The following is a 19,120-nucleotide window of genomic DNA, read 5'->3' as shown; positions in this document are numbered from 1 at the left end:
TGAGCAAGAGAAAAGCTCTGTTATTTGCGAATACAAGAATATATAAAACGATATATCGTGGTTAGTTTTTAGAGATAATTCTCCAACATTGGTAAATAACTCTTTAATTGAATTAGGTTATTTCACGTCGCTTTTCGGCCACTTCTGGCTAATCCCGACGATGAGGACGCGTGACATGATGAAACTGATGGACACTCACAAAGAACAACCATGTCCAGGCCGCGATTCGAACCCTGGAACCCTAGTGTCGTAGCGCGCTGTTCATTCCGCCAGTCAAATTTTGCACACTCGTGGGTTTGGCATTGGTGCGACGGTGTGTAAACTCCGATATGTAAATGCCTACAACACTTGGATGAAGACTTATCATTACGTATAAACATACAAAAACTATAAACATATGATACGACAAACAGTGCTGTACTCCAGATATTTTCATAGGGTCTCCGCTAACTTTCATGAAACGTGGAGACTATGTTTTATTAAACATGTATATGAAATCAATTAACTTCCACAAACAAAATGTTATCCATTGTAGAATACCGATGATGATGCTGTACCATCATTGTCATAAATGGGGCACAGAAGGCATTTTAAAAATAAATTAATATGAAACGAGTATTATAAAGATAACATTTAAATATAAAGGCTGGTATGGTATGTTTTATTTTCTTTTGTTCATATTGCTTTTGTCAATCAGTTCGTAGAGTTTTGTTAATAACTCAAAATGAAAAACTTCGATAAATACTTTATCAGGAGCGTATATTCTAGACTAGCAAGGCTATCTGTGAAGCCTGAAGCGCAGAGAGTAAAATACATAAGAAAAATCGATTACAAACTGTGAATAAATTTACTCATTTCAATAAGAAAATAATGTTCTGAAGTTGGCAACCTGAATTCTTAGGAGTTGGCAACCAAATTCTTAGAAGCTTGCAACCTGGCTGCCTTTGGAATGGCCTCCATTGCCTAGGACCACGTGTCATAGTGAGCTAGTCCGGGTTTTGGACTCAGCATACGCCACTGATGTGTATATATATATATATATATATATATATATATATATATATCGTGAAAAGAAAAAGCAACAATTCTCGTTTATTCCCCTTCTCTCAGGGTTTGAGACTTTCGCTTGAATGATGGTTATATAAATGCTGACATGCATCATGTGTTCATGCATTCTTCCCTTCTAAACATTATGTTCCTGATCACGTGATACGGTAATAAGCTCACTGGAGTAACGGCCAAATTGCATATATAAAAACAAAAGAAACAAATGTAGAAGCTGCAAGGAGTGTAGCCCTCGACTACATCCCTGATGACAAGGAAAGAAGAAGAAGAGAAAATTATAAAATTAGTTTCCAATTTGGTTCTTTGAGTAGTACTAAGGAATATCAAAGCAACTGCATTCATAGCAATGCACAAAAGCTTGTAAGTCATCCCCGTGTAGAATTCAAGCAACTATGGTACACTCACCTTAGAATTTAGAAATAGAAGAATAATGGTAGCAACGCCGTGGAGTGGTTGGCGCAACCAGATTTGTAGTGGAATGACAGATCTGTCCAAGATTCGATCCCCACCACCTGCAAAAAGAAATGTGTTCAGTTGTAGACGACACAAGAGATGATTTATTGATGTTTAAATTATGGGCATTTCAGCACACTGGCTATTTTTGCCAGTTACTCAATACGGGGATATAAAACAAAATTGGAGACAGGCCCCTAAAAAGAAATAGGTCTGTGAAACACTTTCTAACTAAATTTCTAAATCTATTCAGTCATTACATAAATAACACTATACTATCTCTGAAGACCAAAATCTCCTTACCTAGGTTAAAATATGAGGCTAGAAGGACAAACACAGGATAACACAACTCCACATATGAATTTCCTGGTCGTGGATTCAGGCGCCAGAGCCTCGTTGGACTGCAAGAAGCAGTTACCAGGGTGTACTAGGGGGATTTAAGGTTGGTTTATTAATTGCAGCAAGATCCCTCTACACTAAATTTCTATATGAAATTCCGGGTGCCCACAAATGAAGTATACAATTTCAGATTGTAATAGAAATAAAAAAAAAATACAAGAAAGAATCAAAAAATTATATTTCAACAATACATATAACATGGTCAGTAGACCTCTGTTTGTTGCACGGACGATATTTAAACATTTAAGCTCTGACACGTCGTGACCAGTGGGGGACGCACTGACCAATGGCCTCTCGCGTCGGATGCTAACTGTTGTACTATCTTTTGGAATTTCGCTGCACTAAAGTTACAGAGTTTGTCTCTGCAAACCACAAGACACACACAGACACACACTACTTTTGTACTATGGAGACGCCACCAACTAGCGTCGCCACTCGCCAGTCTCTTGAACTAGCGCAATGTTGCCAGTCTACAAAGAAACTTCTACAGTTACCGACTACTCTAGTGTCCAAAATGAAAGCAACAAACAGAAATCCTTTCCTCGTGTGATTTTTTTTTTATAAATTTGCCAAGTTTAGCCTGTTGCTATCGTGATTTTTTTGTTGATACATCCTGGCACATTAAGGTTAGTTTATTTTCTATCTTAAATCAGTTGTCTATGACATCATAAATATCACCTGATCGTATTATGTGGTCAAATGGACACACGGGAAAGAATTTCCTTTTGTTGATTTAATTTTGGACATTTGTATATTTTCTCATGACAAACTATTTCCTATATATTGCAATTTATTTTTTATTACACTCAGAATAAAGTTATATACTTAATTTGTAGACACTCTGTATTAGGGGTGCATTGCCCCCTCTCCTCCTTGCCCTCCCGTTCGCATGCCTGTTCCTCTTCCTTCCAATTTCCTTGCAATGATTCCGCAGAAGTGTTTTCGAGACAGACACAGATTTGTCGGATTCATTGGTTATCGAATAATAACTATCACTGACTACACGCAAACAAACTCACAGCAAATGCATCTGGAAATTACCCCAACGTGTAAGGGTTGAAAGAAAAGGCACCCCGAGAAAGAAGTGTATGTATGATTTACCTCACCCTTGAGGTCTCGAGCATCCTCATGGGTGGCGAGTGCTTCCCTCCAGTGTAAACAAAGCTTTATTCCTCAAGAGGGGTGAGTCATCTAGTCCAGTGGCTCCATATGACGACCAGCTTTTTATCCGCATCCCCCAAGAGCCCCCCCCCCCCCCTTCATGCAAGCGACGAGTGCAAAGGGAAAGGCATTGTTCGGTTCTTTCTGCGTTTCTGGAGAGCACTTCTGTCCCCCTATGCACCAGCCATGGGCAATGGATATAGAGTTCTTTGTTGAGGATCTCTGTGGAGATTATATCTTCAACATCGCCATGATATCTAGTCTCAAGTGACATTAATGCCTGAATCACACGAGGCTAGATCACCTGCTGGATTTTCCAGTTCGACTTGGACTAGTTGTGTAGTACTTGCTCAACTCCTATTGTACGGACGCGATAAGAAGCGGCGTGCAATCAGAACGCAGAACGGCAGAATGTGACCAAACTCTGTCTCCTTGTTGGCTGCCATGTGGCTGGGGGGTTTCTACGTTGCCACGTTCGCACAAACACACGGACAGGCTAGTCAGCTGTTAGCAAGCTCGGGCATTCTGGCAAGCATGAAACATTTTATCTTCCTGCTCTACACAGCAACCGAAAACCTTCACTGAAAGAACCTTTGTTGTGTTTTTATTATGGTACATTGCAAGCATCAGCTACCGGCATCTTTTTACTTATGTTGTATCGTATCACAATTACCAACAAAAGAAAATGCGTCTTGTGTTATGAACAACACTGTGGCAAATCGTTCTCCTTTGATTTCATGCCGCCTCTCTTTGCCTTCTTTGTCACGCCGCGATTGTTGAAGCTTCAGAATGTACAAATGAAATGTATTTCTTGAAAATTAGGGCAAATTACGTATAAACAAATTACGTACAACTTCGTTTCGTTAGCACGTTTTTAAATTATATTTTGAGGAACCTACAAAAATTCACCTCCAAAACAGAATTTTACAGAACTGAGTTACTGTATTACGGAGAAGAATTTATCAAGAACAAATCAATTGTGTGTGAATTGATTGATTGAGTTGGTGTTTTAAAGTCCACTTTATGCACACTACGGCTAATCTGGAATGGACCACTATGTGCCTCGACAGGGTATCAAACCCAGGACTACTTGATTACAAGGCGACAACACTTACCCTACCACTGTGCCATCGGGGAGGCACATGTGGGTGTGTGACATCGGGGAGGCACATGTGGGTGTGTGAAGTGAGATAATTTGGGAGCTATATGAGAATACAGGCTCTGGCAATACAGAGTTCAATAAATTACAACGGAACGCTTGGCAATTGCTCGATTTCCTTAACATTAATGATACATTTGGTACATGTGTTATTAATGCTTTGAGCTACCTGTAGGTAAAACATAAAAAATGAATGAAAGAACAGAAGTAGTAGTTAAAGAATCAGTTGTTTTTGCTTACCGGCTACCATTGCAGTGGCGTTATCCCAAGATCATCTTCATTGTTGGTTGGTAAAGGAACATCTTCATCTGAGCTACTACTGTCACTGTTGTCTTCCCGCCCAAGTGAAATTACAAAATCCTCCATTTGCTGCTCCCATGCTTCGGAAATAATCTTCCTTGTGTGTTCTATAGCCGAACGCCACCTATTTGCTGTCACATCCCCGATAGCCTGGTCTGTCAATTGCAAAATTTTAGACGGTGTAAAAGGTGGCAAAGTGTTCCTCTGTGCTACCAGCCCTTTGACCTGTGCCCGAATAAGTTCGATTGCATTGTACATACAATGATAAGACGGGAGACGGACCACCGTATGTCCCGCTTCTTCTGCAAGCTTGTCTATTCGATATATGGGGAACTGGGGTTTGTGTAACATAAGGAGCTGCAGTAGTTCAGCCTTCCTCATGTTTCTGTGGGCTCGCAAAAATCCTGAAGTAGGTCAATCCGGCAACAGCGCGTCGCTACCAGAGTGGGTGGTTCCACGCCGCTTGCTAGCGCGTCCCGACTGTAGTATAAAGGCCGAAACACACTGGATATCCAGTTAGTTGGCGCTGAACTGGCTACCTGCCTGGATGTGATGGCTGCCTGGCTGGAAGCTCTACTGGCTTTCCTCCACTGGATTCTGTGGAACAGCCAATCAGAGTAAAGTTTGCCTATGTGAAGATAATATGTGAGTTTGCAAAGGGGAGTTTCTTGTCTGTCGTTTCCAAGTGTTGGCTGTTTTGGTTAGTTTCTCGATAAAAATAAGGATGACGTGCAGTGCATTCGTGTGTTTATTAATATTTAGGTATTTTAGATTTAGATTTAGATTTATTTTCTTTTTGTGCGAGCCATAGGCTGTACACACTACATAGTTTTTTTGTTACATTTAGTTTTCTTTTAAGCTGTCTCTTACTTTGTCCCCTATATACACATTCTTCCCCTCCCTCAACAGTTCTTCTTCCAGTCTTTCTTCCTTCTTCCTCGCCCCACTTCTCTTTTCCTGCACTCTCACCAAAACACGCATACATTTTACTTTACACACACTTACACTATAAAGATGTCTCGTCTGGAGCATGATCACTCATTTCGCTGCCTTCTCTAATAGCTTTCCACGCCGTTCTCTTACTTCACCCAGGTATTTCCCCACTTGCTGCCCCGCTTCCTTTATCTTTATTCTGTCGTCTACCACTTCTATCACCTCCCTCCCTGTTAAGTTTCTCATCCATTTGTCCCTTAGGTCACGTGTAGAAGGGCAGATCAGTAGGATATGCTCGTCCGTCTCCTCCCCCTCGCACAAAGGACATATCGTTTCCCCTGCTTCGTTTCTCATTCTTAGTTGTTTCCATCCCCCTAATCTGAACCATGACAGCGCGCCTCTTTCATTTTTTCCCACGACCTGGATATATTTCGCTTTCCCCCATTCTCTTACTCTTAGCTGTTCCCTGATTGAGGTCGTTGTTTGGCAGTCTGCTATTATTTCTTTTCTGTCTATGTCCAGTAAGCTATCTCTGATTTGATTTTCTGTTGCGCAAAGCGATGAGATGTGTACGTGACAAATATGATTAGCAGAAAATGAAAATCCTTATTATTACAAGTGTATTAAATTAAATGTTTGATGTTTTTAAACTAAGTGAATGAATCCTGCGAATCTCATGTACGAGTTAATTAAAAAGCTTGTTCGGTACGCATTGGTCCACATAATAAAAGCACAAAGCAGTAATTCTCCTACAACATTCTTCAAACAGCTCGTCCATTTTTAGAGATTGCGCATTGTCTTATGGGAACAAAAGTCTATCGACAAGTACGCGGTAACAAGCATCGTGTGATGCGAAAACTAGCAAATGGGTAGCCAGTCCAGCGCCAACTAGGGCATCCCTACTGGAAATCCAGTTCCTTGTGATTCGGGGTTTAGCCTCACATACTTGTTACAGTACTTGTTGATATACTTTTCTTCCCACAAGGCACTGCGCAGAGCAGACAAGATAAAAAGATGGACGAACGATTTGAAGAACGTTGTAGAAGAATAGCTACTTCCATTTATTGAAAATTAAAACAATTCAAAGAAAAGTGTGGGATAGAAATTGCCTAGAAAGACCATAATCAATGTGTACTGAACAATCTTTTTAATGAACACGGGTATGCATATTCATACAAGAGATTCGCAAGATTCAATTATGCCATACAAAAATATTTTGTTCAACTAAATATGTCATACATTTTAATACACTTGTAATATTAAAGATTTCCATTATCGGCTAATCACATTTGTTGCGTACAAATCTCATCGCTTTGAATAAATTCCTAAATATTAATGAACTGAACACGAATGCGCATCATCTCTGTTAATTATTCTTTTATCGAGAAGCGAACAAAAACAAAACACTCTGAAACCACAGACAAAAAACTTTCCTTTGCCAAAGTCACAGATTATCTTCACGTGGACAAACTTTCGTTCCGATTGGCTGTTCTACATAATCTAGCAAGTCAAGTAACCGAGCTGGCGGCCATGAATTCCAACCAGGTAGCCAGTCCAGCGCCAACTAGGGCATTCCTACTGGAAATCCAGGTCCGTGTGATTCGGCCTTAAGTATATCACCTATAATAAGTAGGGCTAGGATTGTGATGACTTTGTATCTTCCTTTCACGCCGCGATCAGTGAAAAAGTTGCAGAAATGCGACGTAAAATAACTTAATTCAATCGATCGATCTAAGCATCTTCTTTCTGGTAGCAGAAACGTTACTGCTTTAGCATTTATTTATTGAACTCAACACGTACATACCTACTTGTTTTGTGACAAGAAACCTACTTGAGGGGGAGGGGCTTAGAGGCCCACACATCAACCAATCAGAGAGAACGAACTGGAAAAGAGAGAGAGAAAACAGACTAAAAGAAGGGAGAGAAATACAAGGAAACAAAAAAGAGGGGGAGGGAGAAAACAGACGAAGCGAAGAGAGAGAAATACAAGGAAACAAAAAAGAGAGGGAGAGAGAAAACAGACGAAGCGAAGAGAGAGAAATACAAGGAAACAAAAAAGAGGGAGAGAGAGAATAGAATACAGAGTTCGAGAGAATGAAACCGGGGTAGAAAACACAAGGAAAGGGAAGACGTTGAAAGAGTGAACGAGATGAGGATGAGGGCAAGGAGTAAATAAAGAAAGAAAGATGAAAATAGAGAGAGGACTGGGGTGTAGAGAGAGTTTCTGCAGACACCTAAACGTCAACCTCCTTTTCCAGACTAGCGAGGCTGTGGCGTCTGGACACACAACCAGTAACAATCCTGCGTTGTGTCGTCTGCGTATGTTTGTGATTGTCCCCTTCATTCATCGCATCACCAGTCATCCTTATCTTCGCGATTAGCCAAAAGTTCCAGTAAAGTGGAGTAAAATAAACCAATTCAATCAAGCAATCAATCGGTTTCTAGCTTTGTGAAGGAACATTTATCCCACTCGCCTCGTAGATGAGATAAACACAACGATACATTCATGTTCTAACCATGGTTGGAACCTAGGACCTCTGGAACCATTGATTTGTTTCGTTTCTATCTAAATGCGTTTATTGGACATCCGTATTATTACAAGTACATAAACGAGCATTTTTATCTTAAAAAAGACATTGCTATATTACTGTCACTTAAATGAAATTATTTGTGTAAAGCAGGGGCGTATATTCCGGGCTACCTAGGCTATCTGCGAAGCCTGAAGCCTAGAAAGTAAAATACTGAAGAGAAATCTCTTAAACTGTGTGAAATAAGGTGATTTGAAAAAGAAGATAATGGCGATTCTGAAGTTGGCAACCTAAATTCTTAGGAGTTGGCAACCTGAAATCTTAGAAGTTGGCAACCTGGGTTCTTAGGAGTTGGCAACCCTGAATTCTTAGGAGTTGGCAACCTGGGTTCTTAGGAGTTGGCAACCTGAGTTCTTAGGAGTTGGCAACCTGAGTTCTTAGAAGTTGGAAACCTGCATCTTTATTTGCAACCCGACTACCGTTAGGATGGCAACGTGGCTTCCTTGAAGACGTCAAGAATTAGTCTAGTTTTCTCCCTTCCTAGGACCAGGTGTCATAGTGAGAAAGCCCAGGTCTTAGACTCAGCATACGCCACTGGTGTAAAGGTACCCCTGTGAATGTGCTCACATGCCTTGAATGCATATGAGGTAATGTGGACGCAGAGCCCCAAATATTCGTGATTTGGACCATAGTTGGGATGATGTGTTCAACATCTCACCGGCCGCCCTTACCTCCCAGGGTCCCCCCCCCCCCAGGTACCCACTGATACGAGGCTGGGTGGGCCTCAGAGCCGCGCAGAAACAGGGAAATGGCTGGAAAAGTTCCTGGTCCAACTTCCAGGACTCGAACCCAAGTCTTCCGCGTGCTAGCCACATGCTCTACCAACTGAGCTACCACGGTCCTTCAGTTACATGTGTGAAATATATAATTTTGGTTGACCGTTATTTTACAGGGGTATGGGCCCCCTCTTGCTTCCCTTCCGGACCTCCATGCCCCCTCCTCCACATTTCAGCTTGCTTCCTGAACCAAATCCTCCTCAAGCAAATATTTTCGTCTCCTAGTGAAAGATAGACGTCCTAACAATATAATTCACACCTGCACATGTTTGACTTGTAAAGGGGGAGAAAAAAGTTACGTTGATTTCCACCGGTCTTTATCATCCCCTCTTGACATCCTCCAAAGCCTCTCCTCGGGGGTGAATAGCACCCTCAGTTGTCTCCACGGATGCGGAAGAGTATTTCTCAACGGAGATCAGCCGAAAAATAAACCCCGGGTTGTCAACATCTTAGGAGGGAGCCTTGGATTCACCCCTGGCAAGACGCGCGCCCACTTCCTCCGCCCGCAAGGCTCTTCAAGGAGCCATTTGACGTCCACGGGGTGTTAAATGCGCCCTCAAGGGAACGGCATTCCACTCAAGACACGCTCCACGTCTCCTTTGCAGGATTTAGATGTCAAAGGCTTCGGCGAAAGAATGCAGGGGTCGCCCAGAAACCAGTGTGGTTTATGCCAATGGTTGAGAACACGCCGTGGCCATCGTTCACATGACGTAAGAAACAGATTATCGCTTCTAGGTTGCAAATGCCTGTCTCTTGTTCTCCATCTCGTCTCGATACCTGACGCATTTACAAAACCCACGTGGAAATCGCAACTGTGGACGTAGCGAATGGTAGCAACCAAAAGGCAATGGTCTGTCATGCATCGTGCAGAGAGTTATGTGGTGAAACTCCAAAAAGGTCATTCTAATGGTGGATCAACAGTGTTTCAAATTCAGTCCAGTATTGTAAATATATGTGCATTCAATTCGCAAGCCACGAATGTGTTTAGATTCTGCTTCCCTTACATAGAGTAAATACGAGATAAACCGCTGTTTTGCGGTGTAAGGGGGTTAACCCTTTCTCAACCTCTCTTCCACGTGGTACACCATTGACTGCATCTTGCAGAGTACCGAAGCTCTGGCGTCTGGACTCACATCCAGTATAATCCTCTTGGGGCTCGAGTTGTGTGGCCCATATATGTTTGTGACTGTCCCTTTATGCATATCATCTTATTACCATTCATTCTCACCTTCGCGATTAGCCTAAAGTGGCAGAAATGTGACTCTCATTCTTCATCCCGTCTCTATACCTAACGTCCTGGTTGCGGATTTACAAAACCCACGCGGGAATAGCAACTGTGGGCGTGGCTAATAGTGGCAGTCACTATAATAGTTGCGTAGCGGTCCGTCAGCGTCGCTCTGCTACTTTTGACTAATCTCGACGATGAGGATGAGTGAAGATATGATGAAATTGATGAAGATGATAACACACCCACCCTCCAAGGTGGGAGATTATTCAACCAGTTACAGAGCGAAGTATGGTCAGCACAACGAACCCCCAGTCGTTGCTGTAGATTTCCATGGCCGTGCTACGCTACTCATTCGTAGCTCCCCAATTTCCTCACGATGGTGGGTGGCCACCGGTCCCATACACATTTTTAATAACACAATAAAGGTGATTCTGAAGTTGGCAACCTGAATTCTTAGGAGTTGGCAACATGAATTCTTAGGAGTTGGCAACCTGAATTCTTAGGAGTTGGCAACCTGAATTCTTAGGATTGATTGATTGATTGATTTGGTGTTTTAAGTCCACTTTATGCACTGTAAGGCTAATCGGGACTGGACCTACAGTTTAAACTGGAATCCGAACCACTGTGTGCCTCCACCGGTTATCGAACCCGGGAACCTTTGATTATAAGGCAACCTGAATTCTTAGAAGTTGGCAACCTGAATTCTTAGGAGTTGGCAACCTGAATTCTTAGGAGTTGGCAACCTGAATTCTTAGGTGTTGGCAACTTGAATTCTTAGGTGTTGGCAACTTGAATTCTTAGGTGTTGGCAACCTGAATTCTTAGGTGTTGGCAACCTGAATTCTTAGGTGTTGGCTGGCAACTTGAATTCTTAGAAGTTGGCAACCTGAATTCTTAGGAGTTGGCAACTTGAATTCTTAGGAGTTGGCAACTTGAATTCTTAGGTGTTGGCAACCTGAATTCTTAGGTGTTGGCAACCTGAATTCTTAGGTGTTGGCTGGCAACTTGAATTCTTAGGAGTTGGCAACTTGAATTCTTAGGAGTTGGCAACTTGAATTCTTAGAGTTGGCAACTTGAATTCTTAGGTGTTGGCAACCTGAATTCTTAGGTGTTGGCTGGCAACTTGAATTCTTAGGTGTTGGCTGGCAACTTGAATTCTTAGGTGTTGGCAACTTGAATTCTTAGAAGTTGGCAACCTAAATTCTTAGGAGTTGGCAACTTGAATTCTTAGGAGTTGGCAACTTGAATTCTTAGGTGTTGGCAACCTGAATTCTTAGGTGTTGGCTGGCAACTTGAATTCTTAGGTGTTGGCAACCTGAATTCTTAGAAGTTGGCAACCTAAATTCTTAGGAGTTGGCAACCTGAATTCTTAGGTGTTGGCAACTTGAATTCTTAGGAGTTGGCAACCTGAATTCTTAGGTGTTGGCAACCTGAATTCTTAGGTGTTGGCTGGCAACTTGAATTCTTAGGTGTTGGCAACTTGAATTCTTAGAAGTTGGCAACCTAAATTCTTAGGAGTTGGCAACTTGAATTCTTAGGAGTTGGCAACTTGAATTCTTAGGTGTTGGCAACCTGAATTCTTAGGTGTTGGCTGGCAACTTGAATTCTTAGGTGTTGGCAACTTGAATTCTTAGAAGTTGGCAACCTAAATTCTTAGGAGTTGGCAACTTGAATTCTTAGGAGTTGGCAACTTGAATTCTTAGGTGTTGGCAACCTGAATTCTTAGGTGTTGGCAACCTAAATTCTTAGGAGTTGGCAACTTGAATTCTTAGGTGTTGGCAACCTGAATTCTTAGAAGTTGGCAACCTAAATTCTTAGGAGTTGGCAACCTGAATTCTTAGGTGTTGGCAACTTGAATTCTTAGGAGTTGGCAACCTGAATTCTTAGGTGTTGGCAACCTGAATTCTTAGGTGTTGGCTGGCAACTTGAATTCTTAGGTGTTGGCAACTTGAATTCTTAGAAGTTGGCAACCTAAATTCTTAGGAGTTGGCAACTTGAATTCTTAGGAGTTGGCAACTTGAATTCTTAGGTGTTGGCAACCTGAATTCTTAGGTGTTGGCTGGCAACTTGAATTCTTAGGTGTTGGCAACTTGAATTCTTAGAAGTTGGCAACCTAAATTCTTAGGAGTTGGCAACTTGAATTCTTAGGAGTTGGCAACTTGAATTCTTAGGTGTTGGCAACCTGAATTCTTAGGTGTTGGCAACCTAAATTCTTAGGAGTTGGCAACTTGAATTCTTAGGTGTTGGCAACCTGAATTCTTAGGTGTTGGCTGGCAACTTGAATTCTTAGGTGTTGGCAACTTGAATTCTTAGAAGTTGGCAACCTAAATTCTTAGGAGTTGGCAACTTGAATTCTTAGGAGTTGGCAACTTGAATTCTTAGGTGTTGGCAACCTGAATTCTTAGGTGTTGGCTGGCAACTTGAATTCTTAGGTGTTGGCAACTTGAATTCTTAGAAGTTGGCAACTTGAATTCTTAGGAGTTGGCAACTTGAATTCTTAGGAGTTGGCAACTTGAATTCTTAGGTGTTGGCAACCTGAATTCTTAGGTGTTGGCAACCTAAATTCTTAGGTGTTGGCAACCTAAATTCTTAGGAGTTGGCAACTTGAATTCTTAGGTGTTGGCAACTTGAATTCTTAGAAGTTTGCAGCTTGGCTGCCCTTGGGATGGCAATGTGGCTTCCTTTAAGACGCCAAGAACAAGCGAAACGGATGTGTCTGTGAGCATAGTCTTCTCTCTTCCTCATAGCCTAGATCCATGTGTCACAGTGAGCTAGTCCAGGTCTTGGACTCATCTCTAACCTTGCCTAACCTACAGTGACGGCGCCAGCCTGAAATAAGTGGGGGGGGGGGTAAAACAGGTTTCTGAGTCAAATTCTCGGGGGGCTAACTAATACCGGCTAAAATATACTTACTTCATACTTTTAGGGTATAATTTTACCGCTTGCATATTTTACAATCAGAACTCAAGAAAAATCAATGAGATGTTAATGAGATGGAAAATTAGCCACAGCAAGAAACTACGAGAAACTAATTCTTAACATTTAAGAATTAGTTACTTTGTGTACTCTTTGATTTCTTAACGTCCTATTTCTCCCTCTTGAATACTTGCAACGATAAGGATAGATATAACGATGATAACAATGAGAGAACATCGATAACACTCATACCATTGTCGGTACTCGAATGAGGAACTAACAAACAGAATAAACATTGACGGCTCTTTAGATGTTGAACGTTGTCCTACTTAAAAAATTTCATTTTACACATCTGTTACATTTATTCAGAAATATAGTAATACAATTTATGAGGCCTAATAATGTACACGTTTAGCTGCAAATGCCAACAATTAAAGAACAATCTCACAGCCACGGAATACGTTGTCCACCTACGAGGCAGGTAACAGATTTCGTAGTAAGTTTGACTGGCATTCATGATTGGCCATTACGTACCAAATGGTAGCCACTGCTATCCAGGCATATCTGCATATCCCCTTCCCTTGATTTTAGAACACATTGTATTAAAAGTAACTTTGCGATCTAACTGAACACGAAAATGTACTTGAACATTGTACTTGCCTCAATGGAATTTTAATAATGGAAAATGTAAACTTAAACTTTTTAAGGGGTCCCGGGTTCGATACCCGGTGGAGGCACATAGTGGTTCGGATCCAACTTTAAACTGTAGGTCCAGTCCCGGTTAGCCTTACTGTGCATAAAGTGGACTTAAAACACCAAATCAATCGTTAAAATTTTCATGTTTTCGGTCAAAATAAATCTATCGTACTACAAAAATCTTGGTGGTTGAGGCCGTTTTTGTGGGGGGGGGGGGTTCCTTTAGCGCCATCCTTGCTAACCTAATGCTTTTCTTCTTCTGTGAAATCACCTCTTTGTACATATTCTCTTTTCCCGCCCGAAAAGTCATAATGAAAACAACGGCGGTTAAAAGTACAAACTGCTGAACAACCACCAAGAACAGCAATTCATACTTTAAAAACGTCTCTGCATTCAGACAAATAGGATCAAGTTCAACTCGAAACCAGCAGTGAACGTGCTCTTAAACCCTCAGTGATTGTTGCACCCCCTTTTCCTTCCCCTATTGAAAGTAAACACATTTAATGCACAAAGAAAAAGAAGTGTAAAAGCTCCCGGTAAAAGCTGTAGGGGCGCTGCAGTCGCCTGCAGACAGCCAGATCTTGCAACACCAGCTACTAGCGACATCTCTATTCAGTTCCGGTCGTTGAAGTCGTGAAATTCGATTATTCTGTTGCCAAATTGACAACAATGAAGCTCAGAATTGCCATGGGGCTTCAACAAGCGAAGCTGTTGTCACTAGAACCCATTGCTGCTTGGGACTTTCCTCTTTTTTTGCTGTGGGACCTTTTCTTCGCTGTCGCCCGGTGCTTATGAATGCGATGCCTTTATTAGGGACGGTTGGTTCCGACACCCCCCTCCCCCCCGCTGCTGGAGGGGGTCGTGACGAGGAACGGGGTGAACCAGAACAATGGGGTCGGTTAGCAGCTACGTAACCAATGTGACAACAGTGCTGGTGTCGCCACCTAGGCTTCAGATGTTGCTGTGACGACTCTATTTGCAAGCTTGCAGGCTGCGAGGCTTCTTTTCAGGAGTATCCAGTGGCGATGCCGGTGGAGGGGCGACGGGGGCGGATTCCCGTTTATATTGTCTGCCTTAGCACGCATGAGCGCAGTGAAGAAACTTTTATTTCCACTGTAAATGTGGCATTTAAAACTACGAAGTCCATGAGACCAGGGGATGGGGAAGGTTCGTGCCCACCGAAATAGCCTAGGTGAGAAATTTGTAGATTCATTTTTTACATAGTGGCACACACATAAGGGGGATAAAGAGAGGGATGGAAATGCTAAGTAGAATTAAAGAAAGTGGGAGGGAGAGGGTGAGAAAAAAGAGATAAGACAACCCGAGGAAGAAAAGGCGTTAAATACAGGGAATATAAATATTTAGAAAGGAAGAAAAATTAGAGAGAAACGAAACGTGGGGAAATAGACAGAGAATACAGAAACAAAGGAAGTGAGATAAGAAAGAAGGAAATCAGACGGGGAAAAAGAGAATCAGCGGTAGAGAGAGAGAGAGAAATAGATAAAGTAAGTAAGAGAGAGAAGGAAAGTCAGACAGGCGAAGAAAGAAAGAGTTAATAGAGGAAGGTAGAGAAGAGAGAAAAAGAAGGAAAGACAGGGTTAGAGAAGAAGAACCTAAAGATGCACAAACAGAGGAAGTAGATAAGATACACAGAGATATACGTAATCTAACGGATAAGTCCTTTTCGACCTTATTCTTTAGCACAGGACTTTCTTTGTCTTTAGGTAGTGAGCATTCTGAAGACAAAATTGATATAATTTTTACTACGTACAAAAAAGTTTGTCATGACTCAATGCATGGACCCATGGACACAGAAATCTGAAATGTGGTGGCGACTTCCTCTTGTGTCGTAAGTATCCACTCAATCAGAAATTCAACACTGTGCAATCGCTTTTTGTTTTTACGAAGTTAACTTTTCGAATTTGGACAATTCTGTTTACGGTTGATTTGAACCAACTGGCCTGATTCGGCTTGTGAGCTCTGGGTTTACGGTACCAGACAAACCAGTCGCTCGTAAGTCTTAACTTAGTAAATAATCAATAAACTTGACAAAGCAGGAAATAAGCTACAAATAAGAAGTATTACTATGCAATGTCCACCAATGGCACTCAGTTTCTTACAAGCCTAGCAACAGCTCCTCTTTCGACACTAAAGAATGCCGAATCCATTGCTATTGCTCAACACTCGAAACTAAATACGCTCCTTGAAACCAAACACCCGTCCGTTCTACGCACAATTTCCGCGTGGCCAAAAAGTAACCGGTCATAACTGGGGAAGAGGGGAAATTAGATTAAACTTGTTTTCATACATTTACAGCCCGAACTCCTACAGTTTAGGAACATGTTCTCAACAGATGGTGCTGTGTTCACTATACATCTCCATATGGTTGCGTTTCGCTGAGATTTATATAATCGGATTAATGAATAAGCATATTACTGCTATGAATGCTAATTTCTGATACCAACTGATAATGTCCTAACCTAATGATCCACAATTATTAATAAGAATGCTAATTTCCGATACACACAGATATTGTACTAATTCATTCTTTCTTAATAAATGTGTCCTGAACATAATTAGGTATTGGATTTTTTGCGTTTAACCATTTAGCTTAGCATCTGACTTGTAATACGAGAAACCATATTTTCATGAAGGATAAACGGGGCGGCAAAATGAATACATTTAATATAATAACTGTTTTACCATAAATACTTGCTTGATAAATAAATAAATACTGAATAAATAAGTCAGCACATCAATTCCCTCTTATGCTTTCGTCTTATTTCGTCGGGCCTCCCCGATGGAGTACTGGTAACGTCGTCGCCTTATAATCAAGTGGTCCCAGGTTCGATACCCGGTGGCGTATTTACAAACCCGATAGTGCTGCAGAACCAGAGGTATATAACGCTTTGTTATTGGCTGTGTGCACCGGAAGTGTTTATGTTCCGTGTCCATTGTTTCTTCATACGGAAAAATAAGACTCGTGATTATATAGTAATAAAGTTTGTAATCAGATTGTCGCAATTATGTTAAGAAATATACGTTTATCTAATAAATATAATGTTTAAAATGACATACATAATTTTCTCAATAGTCATTGGTAGTTACAATGTTTGCACTGATGTGACTTTAAATAGAAAAATCATTCACTTCAAGAAGAGTTCTGATTTCTGTCTTCTAAAACATTAATTTAAATAATTTTGCTAAAAAATGGACCTTGGTATAAATGGGTTTCTTATCTTGTTGGGATGGATATCTGAAATCTAAACTGTTAATTTGAACCCTGCCATCTAGCGTTAACTTGAAGGAACGCTGCATTAACTTCCGGAATGGCAGCCAATCAGTAGCCAAATATCGCTGGAGGTTCTGCAGTACTATAGGCTTTGTAAATACGCTACCTGGTGGAGGCACATACTCGTTCTGATACAACTGTAGGTCCAGTCCCGATTAGCTTACGTGTGCATAAAGTAGACAAATAGTAACTCAAGAACTCTTACGCTCCTCATGTCCAGATATTATTTGAATAATTAAATCAAGAAGACTTAGATAGAAGAGGAAAGAAGAGTTTACAGGATTATTGTTGGGAAACCTGATGATAAGACGAAGATGGAGGGATATCGTTGAGATGGATCTAAAGGATGGGAAAGATTGGATTGATCTTGCCCAGGAGAGGGACAGATGGAAGGCTTGTGCTCCTACATAACTGCATCGGTGAAGACCTCTAGTATAAATCGCGCTGTAGTTAGATGTAAAATACTGAATGTTACTATGCTTATACCGCGTTTGTTACAACCTGTCCCGGTTCCCGCGCTAGTTGCTCCCTGGCTTTTCTCGGTGCTGGGGAAAGTCAAAGCCAGGCAGCCAATTAAAATACGCAACGTCGCAACAGCGTCTACGTAAGCGCCTCTCTTCTGGCTTCCATTCGCTCCTCGCTGCCCAGCAGACGATTTTTTCCTCGTTTCTCATTGGCACCGAAACTGTCGAGCGCTCCCTAGCGCGGGAAAGGGGACAGGTTGTAACAAACGCGGTATAGTGCAGTAAAATGCTGTCACAAAAAAGGGACATTTTGGGGTCCCGTTTTAAGTTTTAAAAATTTTAGGACAGAGACTCAAAAAAAGGGACTACCCCTGATAATACGGTACGTATAGTTACCTTAATCTTCTCATACTACGTGAGTAGTTGTATTTGTGCTATTACCAGCTCAGGAAAGTATGAACCCCCCCCCAAGCAGATTTGGCTACACTTAAAACAAGCTCAACATGCCTATATGAGTTTTTTGCTCAAGTGTGGAACTCTGTCTAATCCAAGATTTTTGTAAAAAAGCCCTCATGGACTCCATGAGAAAGTATGAGCCTCCTCAGATTGATGAGACTACACTTACAAAAGGTACTTCTGTGAGATTGTTGTCCATAAACTTGTCAAAAATATGCCCCTCTTGATATTTTTTTGGCCACACATAAAACTAGGCCACGACACCCACACACACCCACACCCACCCACACCCACCCACATACACCCACACACACCCACACCCACCCACACGACACCCACACACACCCACACCCACCCACACCCACCCACACCCACCCACACCCACCCACACACACATATCTACTTCCGGTCCACTTCCGGTCCACTTCCGGTCCACTTCCGGTCCACTTCCGGTCCACTTCCGGTCCACTTCCGGTTTGCCTACTTCCGGTCCACTTCCGGTCCAGCACAGCTTTGTTAGAGATAAGGATATTGAGTATAGATTTAATTATATTATTATTGAAACATCTAGAAATTATTCTTCAAACAAATCTCATCTAACAATTCTATAACAGTTCCATGCTCAGCTCTGTGTCTGTGCGAGGATTTGTACCTACAGCACAGCTCTGTTAGAGACAGAGTATATAGGTATAAATATTATTTTATTTAATTCTTCACATTTATATCCATAACATCTCTGTGTCTGTGGTACAGCACAGCTCTGTTAGAGATAGGGATATTGAGTATCTAGAAATTATTCTTCACAAACAAATCTCATCTAACAATTCCATGCTCACCTCTGTCTGTGTGGGGATTTGTACCTAATAACATCAAAACAACACAGCTCTGTTAGTTCAATTCTTCACAATTCCATAACAGTTCCATGCTCAGCTCTGTGTCTATGTAGAGCAGGGATATTAAGTATAAATTTAAAAATTATTTTATTCTTCACAAACAAATCTCATCTAACAATTCCATGCTCAGCTCTGTGTCTCTGTGTCTGTGTGGGGATTTGAGTTTATTCTATTCTTCACATCCATATCCATAACATCTCTGTGTAATTCCATAACAGTTCCATGCTTAGCTCTGTGTCTATGTAGAGCAGGGATATTAAGTATAAATTTAAAAATTATTTCATTCTTCTCATCTAACAATTCCATAACAATTCCATGCTCAGCTCTGTGTCTGTGTGGGAT

The 19,120-nt window shown here is 41.5% G+C and overlaps 1 long non-coding RNA gene across 1 annotated transcript in view; it reads right to left on the bottom strand.

Moving 5' to 3' along the window:
- Nucleotides 1-1,470: 1,470 nt before the first annotated feature.
- LOC145997075 (uncharacterized) overlaps nt 1,471-19,120 on the bottom strand; it is a 118,867-nt gene continuing 101,217 nt past the window's right edge. The window contains exon 3 of the long non-coding RNA XR_014442864.1: nt 1,471-1,577. This is a non-coding gene — a long non-coding RNA (uncharacterized LOC145997075). The remainder of the gene's footprint in view (nt 1,578-19,120) is intronic.

Source organism: Lepisma saccharinum, chromosome 13, assembly GCF_977018435.1.
Source record: "Lepisma saccharinum chromosome 13, izLepSacc3.1, whole genome shotgun sequence".
In the NCBI taxonomy this organism is placed as follows: Eukaryota; Metazoa; Arthropoda; class Insecta; order Zygentoma; family Lepismatidae; genus Lepisma; species Lepisma saccharinum.
Note: the sequence above shows the minus strand (reverse complement) of the source record. Positions and strands in the feature narration are given on the sequence as shown.